The sequence below is a fragment of the Chamaea fasciata genome, unplaced genomic scaffold (genome assembly GCF_029207755.1).
Source record: "Chamaea fasciata isolate MVZ Bird 193981 ecotype frontalis unplaced genomic scaffold, bChaFas1.0.hap1 SCAF_12, whole genome shotgun sequence".
Classification (NCBI taxonomy): Eukaryota; Metazoa; Chordata; class Aves; order Passeriformes; family Sylviidae; genus Chamaea; species Chamaea fasciata.
The window spans coordinates 11181872-11199601 of record NW_027094097.1 but is presented as its reverse complement, the minus strand read 5'-3'; the positions used below and the strand labels follow the sequence as shown (position 1 = coordinate 11199601).

Genomic DNA, 17730 nt, shown 5'->3' with positions numbered 1-17730 from the left:
TATTTATGTTAATACCTGAACCTTAGAGAGCCAGTGGGATAAAACAGACTATGCACTAGTTTTTTGTTTCAAGCTACAGAACAAACATAAAAGATTTTAATCTTAATATTAGTTTGCACATAAGTCCTTGGGGAAAGTATAGATCTATTTAAACTTTAAAATTGGAGATGCTGAGCACTAAGAGGAAAAAAGTAAGTTAATTTAACAAGTGGTGTCAGTGCAGAAAATATCAAACCCAAAAGGGTCTGTGGCCATTTTCCGAGCACCCTGTGAGCAGATACTGTTTTTTTAAAACCTCTTACACTACACCATTGATGCTTTCTATAGCATGAACATAGATTTTTTCATGTTTTTGATGCATAATTCAATACTTTTCTATATTCAGAGGGAAGGCAGAAAGATTGCCCACCATAACTGCAGTGCTAAGACCATTGCCCCTGCCGGCTGGTACTTAGTGGACATGATCTGAGTTGGCTTTGGGCCCCTTTTCAGAGCAGCGCCCTGTGGGGAATGAGGCCTCTCACGGTCTCCAGAGCTCTCAGAGCCCAGGTTATAAATGGGCCATATGGTGCCACCAGTCCCAGCTCTCCCTGAGTGCTGGGAGAGTACAGAACATTCTATATCCGTGCTGTTCCTCTCTCTGAGTGCAGTAAACTACCTCGGAGCTGGGCTGTTTAGGTAAGAATAAATAACCTTTGTTTTTCCCACTGCAATTCTATTGTAGAATTGCAGAACACTGGCTCATCTTCACTTCTGGCACTGCAAGTATCCTGACTAAGCTCAGAAAGATGGTGCTCAGGTGGCATTTTTCTACCCTGCAGTGGTCCTTGGCCACTCACACCACCTTGGAAAGATCCCCCCACGGGAACACAGCTTGGCTTCATGCCCCGTGCCTGGGGACACCGTGTCAGCAGGGCTTCCCAGCACAAGGTCAGTGAAAACTTCCCCTTTTTTCTCTTCTAATGAAAGGTTTGCCTCTGCCCAAAGGCCTAAAACAGTTTTTCTGTCCATCATTTCCTGTAAGGACACCAGGTCTGAATCTCTGCAGCTGCCCAAGGGAGAGGTAAGAGTATTTACAGGATGACCCTTAGGAATTCAAGCTAATTTAAAGACATACATCTTGGTTGAGCAGGAATGGGTGCACTGGTTAGTGCCTCCTCCTCCCCATGTTCTTTAGTGTAATGGCAAGAGAATTCTTTAAGTTTTTGTTGTCTTTTTTTCCTTCCTAGTTTATAATCCTCCTGAAAATCCTGCTGACACGATTGCTTCTTCCCTTCCTGCTTTTTCTCCTGGCAGTGGCCATCCCCTGCCACCAGCCCATTTGCCACATCTCAAAGGTGTACAAACCATCAGCACTTTCCATGGCTCAACTGAAAACATCACAGAGGATGTTTGCACAGCTGTGGGAACAGGGGCCACTGCAGGACCATGTTTTAGTGCTGTCAGCTGGGAGGTGCAGCAGACCCAGTGATGGCTGGGAGGGATTTGTGTTACCTTGTAGGAGACCCCATCACCCTGCATCTCCTCCTGTGTGAGGACAAGCTTCCTAAGGCTACATGAGGTGCAGCTTAGAGCAAAACCCAGCCGGAACAGACTGGGATGGCTCAGTATAACTGTGGAGGGGACTTCCATTCACTTTCAGTCCTTAGACTTGGAAAGGCTTCTAAGGACAAAGTGGAGGAAGGCCTTTCCATCCCACCTGCAGCTTCCAGTGGCCCAAAGCATCACATCTGCCTCAGGAAGAGCAAAACCAGGCTCCACCTGCCCCCGAGGACTGTCCCCTGCCCCAGAAGTGCCTGAGAGCCCTTGCACTACCTTGGAGGAGCCATGGTCAGGGGAGTATTCTCCCAGCTTGGATCTCCAAGGACATGAGCTCCTTGTACCTCCCAAGCCAACCACCTGGTGTCCTCAACACCCTAAACTCTTGTACCTTGGGGTGCTGCTGGAAACATTTGCCCCACCTCCGAGTTTAGAAACACTTTCTGAAACATGACGCAAGTACCTCACCAGCACCAGGAGTGAAACACTGGTGTCCAGAGAGTCTTCTCTCTCTGTTACTTGCTCTCCCTGTGTGAAAAGGAAGAACACTGACACCTGCTTCTCAGGGCAATAATAGTTATTTCCATGGGGGGATGGGGGGGGTGCAGTGAAAATAAAAATATTAATGGTAGCAGCAAACTTCTCTCTCTCTCTCTCTCTAAAGATTCAAACTCTACAAAAGGTCACCTACCAGACCAATCCACAACTGAATTTTTGTTCAAAAACTGTGCATTGAAAATAATAATAGTCATTCTACAGCCTTCTTCTGCTAGTTGTATCAGTAGTAGCATCTACATTTCTCTTAAGCACATTTTTACCTCTGGCAGATTTACCAGACCTCAAAATTTGGTTTTCCAAACCGGACGTTGTGCATTAACACCAATCTAATATTTTTGGTCATTGTGGAGAGAACTCAAGCAAAGCCTTTTTTTTTTTTTTTTTTTTTTTGGTGAGTAGCAATGACACTGATGCACAGCACACACAAGTTCTCACATGTGCACACGTGTGCAGATGTGTTCTGGTAAATCAGCTCGGGCTCAGCATTACGGGAAGAACACGACTGAACCCGCGGCGTAGGATTCTGCAGCCCATGTGTGCTTTCATCTTGGTCACGTAGCCACGTTTCAGAACAATGTGCTTTCTCTGTGTTCTGTAAAACTAGCTTGAGATAGATCAACGGAAATAACCCATTAATCAGATTGTCAATGAGCGTTCTGAGAATTAAAATACAAATCCTGGACAAATTTAGTCATCAATTTCGCAAAACGTCTTTGGCATGGGAAGTCGGAGATCTTTTTGAGGTCTAAAAGGCTGATTTCTTGAGTTTCTTAAAAGCAGAAACAGCACTTGTCATACACAGTTTCAATCGGGCTTCTTGTTCCGTTTTCTAATTTCATTTCATCCCACTTTAACATGGCGTTTCCCACCTCCCTCAGATCTTCCCACAGAATCAGTCAGGCAGAAGAAACACTTGAGTAGCTTGTGCAAGCAGGAAGGCTGAGCTGGTCACACTGCTTGTCCTGGACACATTAACCAATTTTGCAGCAGAAAAATAAGGACAATGTTCAGATTGTGGTGTTTAACACTAATCCAAACTATATTATAGAAAGCTGTCCTCAAAACCATGTATTATCTGCTACCAGGTATGGTGAAGCCAAGTAAGAACAGGAAAGAGAAAACCAAAACAGTTCCTAAGATTTTATTTTCCACTTGGGAAATTTTCACATCAGTGAAATGAATAGCCGTTGTGCTTCAGTAGGTGCATTTCTTTTGGGGTCATCTTTTGCTCAGCAGGAGTGGACAAGGATGAAATGGGATTTATGGGGCTTTTAATTTTTATTCTTTAATGTTTCTATTTTCTAGTTCAGATATATTTTTATTTAATGTTTTGAAATATGACTCCCCACTTCAACCTCATTTTAGTTTCACAAAGTAAATGCAATTTATGTGTTGCAGTGAAAGAAAATACAAAAAGAAAGAATGAAAGTAGTGAAATTTTTCATATTTCAGACAAGAGCAAAATTTTTATCCAGCCTGAAATATTTTTCATGCTTGCTTAAAAATCCATAAAATGAGCAATTGCTCATCAACTTAAGAGTTATATATGCGAAATCTCCTGCACACAAGTCAAGGCCAATGCACGACTGAGGATTTCTAACCATTTGTTAAATTTCCCACTCTGCAAGTGCCAAGGGATTGAAGAGTAAAAACGAACGAGGGAAGACAAGGGTTCCAAGTCACTAAACTGTAGAGATGTCACAATCTTTTCTGTAGGGAGATACTCCAGTTGCAACACAGCCAGGAGAAACCTCTGTTGCCTTTACACCAACACAGGATGTTCGAATTTTAACAGAAAGAAAACAGTAAAGGAAAGGGCAGATAAAGAGAAGAATAAGCAGCTCTACAAACAGATCACAAACTTTTATCCCGGTACTGTTGAGCTACATGAAACTGTGCATCATCTGCTGCTGTTACACTGTCAAATAGTCTCTTGGCTTGGTATGCACTTTAACAAACACGGATGGAAGTTATTTTATGAATTAGAAACTTTAGCTACTGAGATAAACACACAGACAGTGTCTTCCTGTGCACCCAGGACTGCTTAGTTAGACTGAAACTCTGACTAAACACATTCTATCAGCACACAATAGTAGCTGAGTTTCCTATGCCTTCAAATGCAAACTCTTATCAAACATCATAACTACTACGGGGCAAATCACATCCTTGTTGTTCCATTTATCTAACATCTGATAACATCAATGAAGTGATCAAACAGTGGGTTCCAGGAATCTTTTGGTTTGTTTGCACTTTTTGGTAATGGAGAGTTTAAACCTCCATTATTTAAGGCATTTTATGATCTGTCTGCAATTATATAAATGCTGTTTCAATTTTGCTAGAATTTAATACAAAAAAAGCAAATATACAGCACACTGTATTGCAGTGAGCCATGTCTTACAGGTACCACCCAGGAGTGATAGACAAGGTCACAAAGTTAGTCTTACACTTTCAAAACACTACCCAGCTCTTAAATAACTCTCACATCACCCCCTGCACCATTTGCTGCTCATAGATGAGGAAAGCAAGGCACAGAAATGGAACAGAACTGAACTCCCAAACACTAAACCACAGAAAACAAGAATTTATACCAAGGAAGAGGACAGAAGGAAAAATTTTTAACTCCTATATGACTGGGCATTAGGGAAGGAAATTACCACTCACAACAAATCGACAGCCTGCTAAACACCACTTACACATCAGCAAATTCCAGACTGTTTTCCTTTTATCTTCCTCATCTAACATAATCTAAAAACCCAGGAAGAACATATTTCGTTTCACTGCTTCAGCGGCAAAATAGACCAGGAGCTTTACTGGTCTCATCAGCTTTTAGCTCCCCTTGCACACAAAATTTATATTTCTCAGTGTCAGTGTCCTTAGAAGAGGAGTGAACACAGCATTAGGATCATTAGTCATCTTTCATGCTCTGGAGGTCCTTCTCCACCAATTTAGTAAAGAACAATGCTGTGCAAAAGAGACAGGGTGGCTGCTAATGACAGGCAACAGTTCAATATTTTATGCCACCTTAAAAAAGTTTCAGTAACTGAAGGTGTTCTCACATTAATTCTTTGCATCAATTATTGACAGAGAATTTAATTTAAAGGCAACTAGTCAGTAACCTAGGGGTACTGTTTTAAATAATTTATAATTTCTGCATGGGTGTAATCATATTGCTATTGATTAAGATCCAGTCACTTCTACCAGTCCAGCATGTCTCATGCTAATTAATTTTAGTGATATCACCTTTTTAACTCTGTATTCCCTGGTAACAGGAACTCATTATTAAAAAATAATTTAATCAGGAACAATCTTTTAAAGTTTATTTGATTAGTACTTGCTAGGCCATTGAAAAAGAGTATTTAAATGCAAGTAAAATTAGAAACTGAAGAAGGATAAAGACAGACTGATAATTTCAAGAGAAAGGCAAGAATGCTTAAAAAAAACCCCTAAGATCTTAATTAGATATGGGAAAGAAGATTAAGAGAGAATTATCATCATTGCCCCTTGATCACAAAGTTGTTGCATGCATTAACTCCCATTTAAATCAACAGAAATTTTGAAGATCAGTGCCTTTCCAGTGAATTGCAGCTCTCAGTGTGGCCAGCCCAGACCCTCTGAACAGCCCAATAAAAATCAATATAGCATTCCAAGTCAGGAGTGGGAAGTCCTTCACAGCCTATCCCCCTCCTGTCTCTCACATCAGTCCCCAGCAGAGACTGATTCTTCCCTTCACCCATCTACTGTGGAAGATTCCAGTGTCTCCTGGAGACGCTTTTACTTTTTCAGGCTGCCTCAAAGTATTGCAAGTGCTTCCTCAAATGCACACGCAACTACCCTCATCAACCTTTAATCCCTTTTAAAAATTCCATGCCAACAAAAGGGATATTTAGGCTGTTGGGGCTTGCTGAAACCTGCTGCCTGCCCTGGTTTATTTACCATGGTGTCCTTGTTTCTTTGGGCTCTACTGTGCACTCAGTGCATTGGGGGTGTCTTGTCCTACTCAGGGACATGGAACTTCCAATCAAGAGCTGCTTTTTTACCCCAGGTGTACATTTCTGTGCTGCTCAACAAAGCAAAAATGACTTGACCCTTTGGTGCTGCAGGAACACAAGCAATAATAACGCAGCAAAACCACCTCAAAACGTGTGAGTGCACACTCAGCTCTCCAAAGCCTGCTGCACATATCCCATTCAGGAACTTCAGTCCAATTCATTTGGCCCAGGCTGCCCATTTTTGATGTCACTAATTAACGCACATAGAAGGCTTCATCTACAAGCAGCAATCTGTAAACACAGAGCCTTCAAGGGTGGAGTTTGAGCACTTTCTTGCAAAAAATGATGAACCAATTCCAGGTTTTCCCATGAAGGATTTGACAAACCCTACAGTTTGTGACTGCACGGGAAGCACACAGACAAGTGAGCAGTCAATGCCAAGGGAAATAAAAACTTTCTGAAAGCAGGACTTTTCTCCAGTTAAAGGCAGTGGAAAGGATGCTACCGATTTCAACGAGTGCAGAATCTGAGAAAGTTTTCCTTAATAAGCACAGATGTCTGGAAGGAAAGTTAATACAAGGATAGAAGTCTGCCATGGAAAGAGGAAACTGGAACACAAGGAGGAGGTTGCAAGAGAAGCACTAAAGGGATCTATTCCTGCTTTTTGTAACCTTTCCACGGAGATCAGGCTGACAATTCCTCACATATATCCAGTATCAGCAAGGACACAGGGCAGGGACTGCAAAGACAATGAGTATAATCATACCTCCTGGAGTCAAAACATTTAGCCTATAAGTAAAATGACAAACCCTGTAATTTGAACTTGACACATGCTAGAAACAAACATCCACCAACTAATGCCACAAAGGACATGCAATCTTTGTCCCTGAAGACACCATTATGTAAATTAAATTGAATCTAGTCCACTTTGAGGTTTGCAATCAAATGGGTATTTTTAATATCAATAAAAATTGAGCTTTCCCCAGAGAATCCAAATCAAGCTGCTTTCGCAGAACAAAAGGAAAATGCTGAAACATATATGCTTTTAAGATAACTCAATGAATGTAAAATTGTTAGCAGAACCAGTACATTCACATCTACTATGACAAATAAACTGTGAGGAAGAATAAACTGATCTGACATTTGTATTCTCTTAGAATAAAGAAATAAAAGAGCTTGGGGATACCTGGATACTGGGGGCCAGAGCTGCAGGAGGCTCTGAACACCCTTCCCACCCACTGCAACCACCACTAACTTCACACCTTTGGGGAAAAAATACCCCCAAAATGTCAACAAGGACTGTCTATGATTTATTCTGTTCACAATGTAAGGAACAGGGATACAAGAGGGTGAAAGCTTCTCTTGTCTGCTAGAAATTATTTTCGTATATAAAGTCTTTTACATAAATCTACTGTTACACACAAGTACTAAATAGATGTAATATACCATTAAAAATAAAGGAAACATCAAAACAATAATTAGGCAAGTATGCTCTGTTTTCTAATAAGGATCAACCCCATTGCTAATCTACCTTGAATAATGGCTTTGTTAACAAAATTGCAACTGCAGAAGGTTGTGTTTGACAGTCACACCTGGTAGTATGAGACTACATTTCAAACAGTTTGGGAAAAAAAATACACCATTAAATTTACTGAATACCTTGGCTAGGGTTAAGTATTTTATGCAGGCATCAGCATCTTTAAGGAGTTCACCTTTTAAAAGGAGCAGGTTTTTTGTTGTAAATGGCACTGACACTACAACAAGAAAGTTCATTTCACAAAGATGATTCATTAAGAAATAAAATATTCATGGCTGACAGCTTGAAGGATCGCCATACAGTTTTATTCTAATGCACCTGTCCTCTTTGTCAAGTCCAATATGGGATGTCATGTCGCCAAAGTTTTATTTAGAAATTGTTTGTCAGAGTGAGCTTTCTAATGTGAATGAAAAATTCATTCCCTCATTAAGAAGATTTTCCATGAAATGTCTAGGATTTTCAATGAACACCAGGACATGAACCAATTACTGTTAAACACTTAAAGAGACAGTGTCCTAGCTCACTCAGCAAAACCCTTAATGCACAAGCGTATGGAAAGAACTCAATATCTATCAGCACAACACAAATGAAATATCAGTTTTATTTTGGTTTATGTGCTCCTTCCTGCCTTACATCTTCTTTCTTTTCTCTTCTTTTCTCTTTTTTCTTTTTTTTTTTTTTTTCCCCCAGGGACAAATGGACAATCCTGAAGTTTGAGAGTTCTCAGTCAAATGCACATACCAGATGCTGAGAATTTGTATATGACTTGAAGGACAAAAGCATGGCATAAATTTACTGAGATTCATATTAATTAGCTGAAAAGATAGGCATGTGTAAATCTGACAACAACATTTATCTGTGTTTCTTTATTTGCTGAAGTCCTGTTCATTCCCTTTTTGCCTTTTCCTCCAAGTTTACCTGCCCCAGCTAAAACAGCACCTGCTCCAAGCCCTGAGCCTGGTGGATTATGGACTAACACAATGCAAAGTAAAAAGAAAAGCGCCTGCCTTCATGGATGCAATGATCTATGCCCCCTATGCTTTATTTTTATCATTAGAGGAATTGGACTGAGGTGTTCCCCATACTCCACAGGTACGCACTCTCTTCAGTTGGAAGAATTGTGGAAAATAATTCACCTGCTCATTCCAGACTTCAGGCTGCCAGACAGCTCACCTGGGGCAGAAATTGGGCTGCCGGGTGGCTGAAAACCTCAGACATCTTCCACCTGGTCTTATCTCTTCCCTGTGCACCACTGCCAGCCATCAGCCTGCTCCAGAGCTGCTACCCCACGGGGCAGGCAGAGTCCAACACCTCCTGAATTACAGCTCCTGAAGGAGCCAAGCCTCCCCAAGGGCCATAAACAATTCCTGTCAGTGCTGAGGCTCTCCAAACACAGGTCCTGCATGTGTGTGCAGGGACAGCCTTGCTCTGTCCTGGCCTGATGATCAGAACTGGGAAATGTCCCCTCCCTCCAGACTGGGGTGGACACCACACACGTGCTGGGGGTGTCTTGGCTTGTGCCCCATCTCTCTGACACCCACAACCTGGAAGTGACAGAGTTTATGCAAGGCCCTTCTCTCTTGTCCAAAAAAAGCACAATCATTGGTTTTAAAAAAACTTCTCATTTTCATGTCAGCAATTCAAATTGGTAATTCAAAGAAGTAGGTCTTTTCCTTTCTAACAGGAATGTTAGTAGCAATTGGAAATCTTGTAAGTTTCTGATAATTAGATTAATCCTGTTACTGGTAAGCAGATATCTCCAAATAGTACCCATCATACTGTCCCAGCCACCAAAGACCCCCACTTCTAATGAATTCTGAAAAAAAAATGGGGGTTATATATATATCAGGATTTAGTTTTAATCTTATGTGTAGCTGACTTTCCCTTTCTTGCACCTTTGGGAATTTTTTTTCTATGTGATCTATGATTTAGAAAGTACAGCCCAGTAACTTCTTGCAGTGCTGCCCAGAATTACTTTCAGTAGGAAAATGGTCAAGAGCTATCTACGTCCTTTTCAATTTGTAAGTTTTCTTCTAGACTACAGTAGGAGGTATTCTAACAGATGAAGAAGCATTTTCTTAGCAAATCAATATTAATTTATCTAATTGTTATGGTCTCAATAAGAGCTAAGCTGAAAGTGTTTATTCTGAGCAAAAGTTATTCAAATATTTATAAGACTAGATAATTTAGAAAAAAATACATATGGCAGAAGACAACACTGTGCCATATTTTCTTAGCCACCCTTTCACTTATTAAAGACAAGAAGTCTAAATGGGCAGATAAAGGGATCCTTAATTTCCTCATGCAATTTTCAGCTGAAATTCAAATTTCAGTTTGGTTTTTGTGTCTTGAAGGAGTGATGCAGCTGGGGCTGTAGAAATAAGTCCTTATAGAAATGGGGAGCTGTTGTTCTTCCTTGACTAAAACTTTTCAAGATGTCAAGATGTTATGGAAATCTTTCCATCAATACTGTATATTTTGAGATAGATAGATAGATAGATAGATAGATAGATAGATAGATAAATAGATAGATAGATACACACGTAGGATGGTTTTATGCAATATATATATATATCTCAATATATATCAATTTATATTCCATAATAAAATTCTATAAATAAAAATCCAGTTTCTTTAAAAGTACCTCCCAAGCCTAAGCACACTGAAGGCAGCTGGTCCGACCTTTCTGCCATGTGATAACACTGATACGAACCAATCATTGTTATGTGCCCCAGCTCATACAGTCCATTCTCTACTTCACATAGGTGAATAATTAAAAGCAAAAAAGCCAGAGGAAATTGTTAATCATTTTGTCAACTGCAAAGGTCACCCAATTGTGCATCACAATGACATAATCAGAAATGCAAGGCATTACTATAAACGTGAAGAAAAGGAGCTGATACTCAGTTCCAAAACTCATCATGAAAATCCCTTGCTCACGATTTTATTTACAAGGCATACTTAGAAACTGCAACTATTTTAGTCCTTGCAATCTGATAGTATTTTTTCTCTTGAAGCAAGAATAGAACATGCCTTTCAGCGACCATTCTTTTTTAAACACTGATTGTACTATAAGGTACAATAAATTATTGCAATAACCTTTCACCCCACTAGACCTAAGTTCAAATATAACGGATGTCAGACAGAAAACGAATTTGTTATTTTAAGCTTAATCACATCAGACACCTAAATTCTCACGGGCAGTCCAGCTGAGGTGCTCTGCATTTGGCGGGCTGGTTTCCCTCATTTGATCTCCCAAATTCCACCCCCAAATCACAGCTAAGAAACTCCATCCCTGATTTAGGAACACACGTCAGATGTGTAACCCTACCCGTGTCAGTGGCCCACCAAAACCAGGGGGGTTTTGCAGGCATGTAAATGTATATGTCTGCTGAAATCTTGGCAGAACATTCAGTGCTGGTGGTCAGGAAAGGGTTATAGGAACCAGAACACAACAAAACTTTCTGCAGAATGAAGCAACTCGCCTGCTAATGCAACATTTTGAAAATGTACTGGTTTTTTTAAAGGGCAAATTAGGAGTTCTGGGGCTCTCAGAACTAGCAAACACAGAAAATCAATTAAACTAACATGTGAAGCTTAAATATATCACATTGTAAACTCATATTTTATGCCTCCACTTTAAGTGCACTTAGATGATCTCCTGGAGGAATTCAAAAAGTGTTATCTTATTTTGTGCCCAAAACCAAAAAAAGAGCTCCACTGGGCTTGCCAGGCTGTTAAAATTAAAATAGCTGTTTGAGCACAGCATAATATATGAGACGTTTAAGGCATTTTCCCCTAGAATTTTGGTTTATCTTCTTTAGTTAATTTTCTGAGATAAAATCCAGTTATAAATAACCTGGAGGCACTCTCAGTCTGCTGCTTGTGGGATGGCAAATCTTTAATAGCCAGAAATTCTGCCTCTTAGAGATCTCTTGAGGGAATAATAGTACTTTGAAAATTATCCAAAGGAAAATAAACAAAAAGCATTATAAAAAGTATAAAAACCTGTAATTATGCAGGAAGTTATACTATATTTATAAGCTAATAATGAACTACCACCCATAGGCTTTTTCCCCCTTTTTAAATACAAACATAAAAATATTCATTGACTATATTCAATTCAAACTGCTGATTTTTCACTAAAATTGATTATATAAGTACATACTAAAATTTTTTCTGCAGGATAAGCCCCTACAGACATGTGCCAGACCAATAAAAAGAAATAAAACCTAGCAATTAAAACAGATGTGGCTGAAGAATTGAAGCAGAACTGCCCAGAACTTTTAATTTTCAGTACTCTGGAATCAAGGAGAGAGTTATACCCTGACAGCATGTAAAACAACTGAAATATGAAATTAATACTTTCTCCAAACCAAAGACTACAATAACAATATCCTGGCTGTCATCCACTGACTATGTCTATAATTACCACAGTGCCTACGACTAGAAAAGTAGGAGGCAATTCAAAACAAAAATTGAGTCTGTCAGACCAGACACTGTAAGATTTATTCTTGTCAAAGATCTGTAGGCCACAAATCATAATTGAAGTTCAAGCAGTTAAAAAAAAAAAAAAAAGAAAAGAATAAAATTTGTGGAATATAAGAGCAGTCTTTCTTTTCTTCTTTTTTTTTTTTAAGGTCTAAAACTGCTATAGAAATCTGCAAGTCAATCACCTTGTCAACATTAGCAAGGAAAACAGTTGAAAGCCATTCTGACAGGCAAGGTAGAAAAGAACACGTATTTGTAACATAATAGAAAGTAACTGGTAGAGATTTAGAAAAGAAAAAAAGAAAACTGCCTAACTATTCTCCTTGACTTTTCTGAGGTTACAGAGAAGGTTGACGATAGCAGTGCAAATGGCATAATTTATTTGGATTTTTAGAGTGCCAGCAATGAAATTTAATGTATGAAAGGTAAGAGCAATGAGGACGGACCAACAAGCTAAATTTGAGTATCAAGAGAGAAAAGAAAAAGAAAAGAGGGGTGGTTTTGAAAGGGGTAATTATCCACACTACAAACCCAAATTTTTCAGGAAATGTCAATTTGTCTTGCTGCTTTTAACTCAATACAAATTATTAGACAAGTGAAAAATAAAAAATTTTGAATTAGAGATAATCAAAGAGAATATTTTCTCATAGGGAGAATAATAAAAGTCTAGAAAGACTGGCTAAGCAGATTTGTTGCCACTGTACCAAAGGACAAACCCCAAAATTTACTGCATACCTCACATTCTGAAAATGGTACAAACCCTGATGATTCTGGTCCTCTTGTCTACACCCATCCTGCTCAATTTAAAATGACAAAAAGGAGCTGTTTGTGTTTTTACAAATGCAATTCCACTTTCTCTCACTTAAAACAAAATGTAATGAAACAATACTTTACCTTTGATGGACAGTTTTAGAGATAACAAAAATGCCACTGAAGACATCAGATTTGTCAGTGCCACAGAAGGCTGAGATTTCAAAATACAGATGTACATTTACTTTTCATTGATATTAAGCTCTCATTTATTAACTTAATTCTACGCTGTGGAACTCAAAAGAGTTGGAAAAGCTTTTATTTAAACTTCTTTCTCCCTAGGATTTTCAAAGTCTCAGTGTAAGCTGTCTGCAGGTCTTTTTTTTGTGCACAGACCAGCGTGATGAGCCTTTAAGCAACAGCTCAGACACTCTCCCAAATATTCTATAGCTATTGCTCACACAAAATTCAGATGAAGCATTTCCACTACGTTTTTCAATTATTCACAATCTGCAACATCAGCTAAAATCGGTCCTAGGAAATCCAGCAATGTGTGTATATGTGCAGGAGCATGACAGAGACACGTTTTTATGCTGATCTCTCCAAGATCGCACTGAAAACATTATGACCTCTCCTTTGGACAATAAAACAAACATGTGCTTATTCAATGAAAATGTACACAATTCTGAGTTACCGAAACCAACCCAACTTTGAATGATTGAATCAACAGGGGGAGAAGTTCCTGTGAACGATGGGACAGCACTTTGGAGATATGAAATCTGGGCTGCCTATCTCTCAGTTCTCCTTTACCTCCTTAACAACTCTAGATGCATAAATAAAATCTAGGACATTCCATTTATATTTTTAACTTCAAACCAGACATGAGAGAAAGCATTTTGCTGAATGTCAAACTCACGCAAATATTATGCATTAAAAACGTCGTTTCAAGACCATTTTTGAAGTTTCAGTTCCATTAATCACGTTGCCTCTAGTGGGGATCACTGGATTTCACTCTAAATAGTTTGTGTCCATGCAGCATCATCTACAGCTGCCTTTCCACGTTTTTTCCCTTCTTCCCTCACCAATACTGGAAAAAAAGGGTAGCTATTCACACTATCAAGGATGAAAGCTGACTGGGAAGACTTGCAGAAAGATCTTATGATGCTTAGCAACCACGCAACAAAATGGCAGATGAAATTAAAAGTAGATGAATGATGCACAAGGGGGAAAAAAACCAAATGCAACATCTCATGTCTGTACCAAACTTAGAATGCAAGAGTAAGATCTTGGGGATGTAACACAGTGATATGAGAACATCAGCTCATTGCAATTAAAAATGAACTAAGAAGCTGAGATTTATTAGGAAAGAAGTAGAGAAGAAAATAAAAGACACAATTCTGCCACTGTATAAATTGCAGATTGTCTGCAGCTAGGACAGTGTGAGAAGTTCTGGTGCCCTCATCTTAAAAAACTGTCACAGCAGTGGAAAGCTACAGAGAGGGGCTAAAGAAATTGTTATTGCTATGGAATAACTTCTGTGCACAATTAACTTCTGCATCTTCTTCCTCACAGGGGCAGCTGAGCAGGGATGCACTCATGGGCTCAGAACTGTGAGCAGCTTGGAGAGGGGGAATAGGGACAGACATCTCTGCACAGGAGCTGGATGCAGCTTCCAAGCTCAAAACAAGCCAAAGAAGTCACTGAATTTTTCATGCAATATGAAGTTAGGCTGTTAAATCACTCCTACAAGACACTGCGGATGCGAGAAGTTGACAAGGCAAAAATTACCCAAGTAATGTTAAGTATTAGAGACTGGGAGATATTGGGGTTTGGGAGAAATTCTTTACTGTTTGCTGTCTCTTTCTATGGCTTCTGCCCTTCCCATGTGTTAGAGCAAGTACCCTCAGATGGTTTGAAATTTGATCTGTCCCTGTATGGGCATTTTTTATGAAAAACTGCCACACATGAAATGCTTCACCAAAAGAAAATGGGAGGGATTGGATTGAAATGTGGGTGAGAACCAAAGCCTGAATAAACCTGAAGAATGGCTCAAACAGGTTCTTTTCTCCTGAAGATTTATAAATAAGCATGGTTATCTATATTTTATCAATAATACATACCAAAAAGCTAGGTAAGCCTTTTGATTTGTAATATTCTCCTTTTCTTTTTCATGAAGTTCTGGACATACAAAGTTTGATATAAAAAATAAATCCCTCCAGGGATGGCACCTGGCTGCTTTCTTACACTTGCAGCAAAAAGCACAGGGTTTCCCTAGGACAGACCCTTCCTACAGGAAAATGATGATGCAAAATCCCATTTTCTTCACCACATCCCCCAAAGGATTCTCTGCTGCAACCACAGAATGTCCCATACCCAAAATGATGGTTTCAGGCCCCTAGGGCACAGACCCTGACCTTCACTTCTTTATTGGAATAAATGTAGGTTTAATGCCTTAACTACAAATGAATCAAATGTAACATTTAATACAATAATCATCCTGAGGAAGAAATGGAGATTGTGGACTGGTGGCAACATTAACCTGGGGGATCACTTCCATCTTGCCTTTTTTATGCATTTTTTTACAGCTCTGCACACAGATCACTGCAAATGGAAACCCCTTTCAGATATTTCTTCTCTTTTGTTTTAGCAAATGTGGGTTCAGCTGATGCAGGGGTCAATGCAGCAACACTCCTTTGTACAAAATGTGTTCTCTTGATTGAAAAACACAGTACAGTTAACACTTTAGCAAAAAAAAAAAAAAATCAGATAATGCTATCTGTGCTAATCCTCCTCAGTGGAAACTTCTTTACTTCAATACATCTATCCTGGGAATGACCTCTTGTCCCTTCCTTTTAAACTGAACTACACCATTACCACCAGCATCCAGGGCAGGATACAGAGCCTAAACTACCTCCCACAGAATAAAGCACTCTGGAGATGTAGCTAACAGGGGAGCCCTCAGTTTAACAACAAACACCCACTTGGAAAGGCAGACAAACACAAAAAAACCATCCCAGAAATAGATTTCTTTGGGGATTTTAGTTTTGCTGTTGATCTTCCCATTCTCCTCAGTTAAAATCATCTTGGAGTGGATATATCCCAGTCCTCTTTTTTTTTTTTTATTTCTAACTCCCCTTGACATTCTTTAAACAAAAAAATCTTTCAGAAAAAAAAATAAAAGAAAAAGAGAAAAAGAGAAAAAAAAGAAAAAAAGAAAAAAAAAGAGAAAAAGAGAAAAAGAGAAAAAGAGAAAAAGAGAAAAAGAGAAAAAGAGAAAAAGAGAAAAAGAGAAAAAGAGAACTCTTCCCTTCCTGAAAAGATTTTAAACCTGTGTCTGAACTGACTTTCAAAAAAGAAGGGCTTTAGTTATCCTCTGGTACTAGGTCTGGTTGAACAGTATTCAATACCATTCTGCACCATATTTTTCTGAAGATTGTGTCTTGGTTTACTGCCAATGTCCTTGATCAGAGCACAGAAGCATTTACTTAGGAAAATAACATTAAATGGCAGCCCATGGCTACAATAACACTCCATCGCCGGAATACACTCGCAGAGGACGCATGGGTGGCTCGATGGCCCTGAACACTTAAGTACATTTTTTTCCTTTCAATTCCCTTTGGTACATTAATTTTTATTGATAGCTTATAGCTATGGCAAGTGGTCTTGGTTTTACTAACTTGCAGGACTGAAGAATATCACTCATGTGGAAAAAAAAAAATCCCAACATAACAACAAGCTGCTTGGCCACCAGGCTGTGTGTTTGTGTTTTTGAACCACAAGACTTCAATAAATTGGAAAACCAATGGCTCTTCCTTTCCCTATTTTATCTGCTCACACATTAATTTCTTATAAAGATTTAAAAAAACATAATTTCTCTAATTTCACAGAATTATTTGTTGATTTGCACTGCAGACCAGGGTACAAAGTGTAGTGGATTTGGAAAATGCACGTTTTCTCCTTTCTCAACCTATTCTTAGCAGGTTGGCTGAATCCTAAGAAAAATTTTGCAATACACAATGTTACATGGAAACGTAAACTTCAACAAGTTGCAAGGAGGAAGTAAGCAAGTACCACTTCATTACAAAGAAATTTGATACTGCCCAATGTTGTTTCCTTTTCCCTTTCTGTACCTTTGCATGCATCACACAGAGGCCTCTGTGTCCAGTTTTGTCTTAAAAACAACATCTACTAAAATGAAGCAGAAAAATTCTCTGTTCTTTTGCATTTGTGACAAAAAGATCAGGAAAAAAAGGTTATGGCATTCAAGTGTAGAGAGTGACCATGGTCTGTAATCAAGTGCTTCTAGAGCCCACGGTGGAGGTTACCCCCTGAATCCTGATGTTAATGGATTGTTGAGGTTCATTTGGTTGAGTATTTCCCACTGAAATCTCAAGGGGACTTTATGTTAATCCAGAGTGAATCCAATCTCTGCTATTTCTACATATGTGACATAAGAATGACCTTGCATTCTTACACAGCAACACAGCCGCATATCAGAAATCTGGAACATGTGGAAATTGCTGAGTCAAGCCTTTAAAAGTAACACACACATTAGTAGTGCTAATGATACTTGAAAATAACTGCTAAAAAATTATCTCAGTGCATTGCAACTCCCCCATTACAAACCCCAGAGCTCTTATAAAATGGGTGTTCTTTCCCTGAACATGAAAGCAGCTCTGTCCTCATGTATGGTTTATCTTTCACTGCTCACTGAAACATCACCACATCCTCTGATTAAACCTGCACAGGAACAGAGCAAAAGAGCAGAGCACAAAACAGCCACAGAATCACAGAATCATTAAGGCTGGAAAAGACCTCCAAGGGTGATCAAGTCCAACCTTTGACCTAATACTACATTGTGAAACA

The 17730-nt window shown here is 39.2% G+C and overlaps 1 protein-coding gene across 2 annotated transcripts in view; it reads right to left on the bottom strand.

Moving 5' to 3' along the window:
- Nucleotides 1–17730, bottom strand: part of WWOX (WW domain containing oxidoreductase) — a 476999-nt gene that overhangs the window by 161181 nt on the left and 298088 nt on the right. The window lies entirely within an intron of this gene.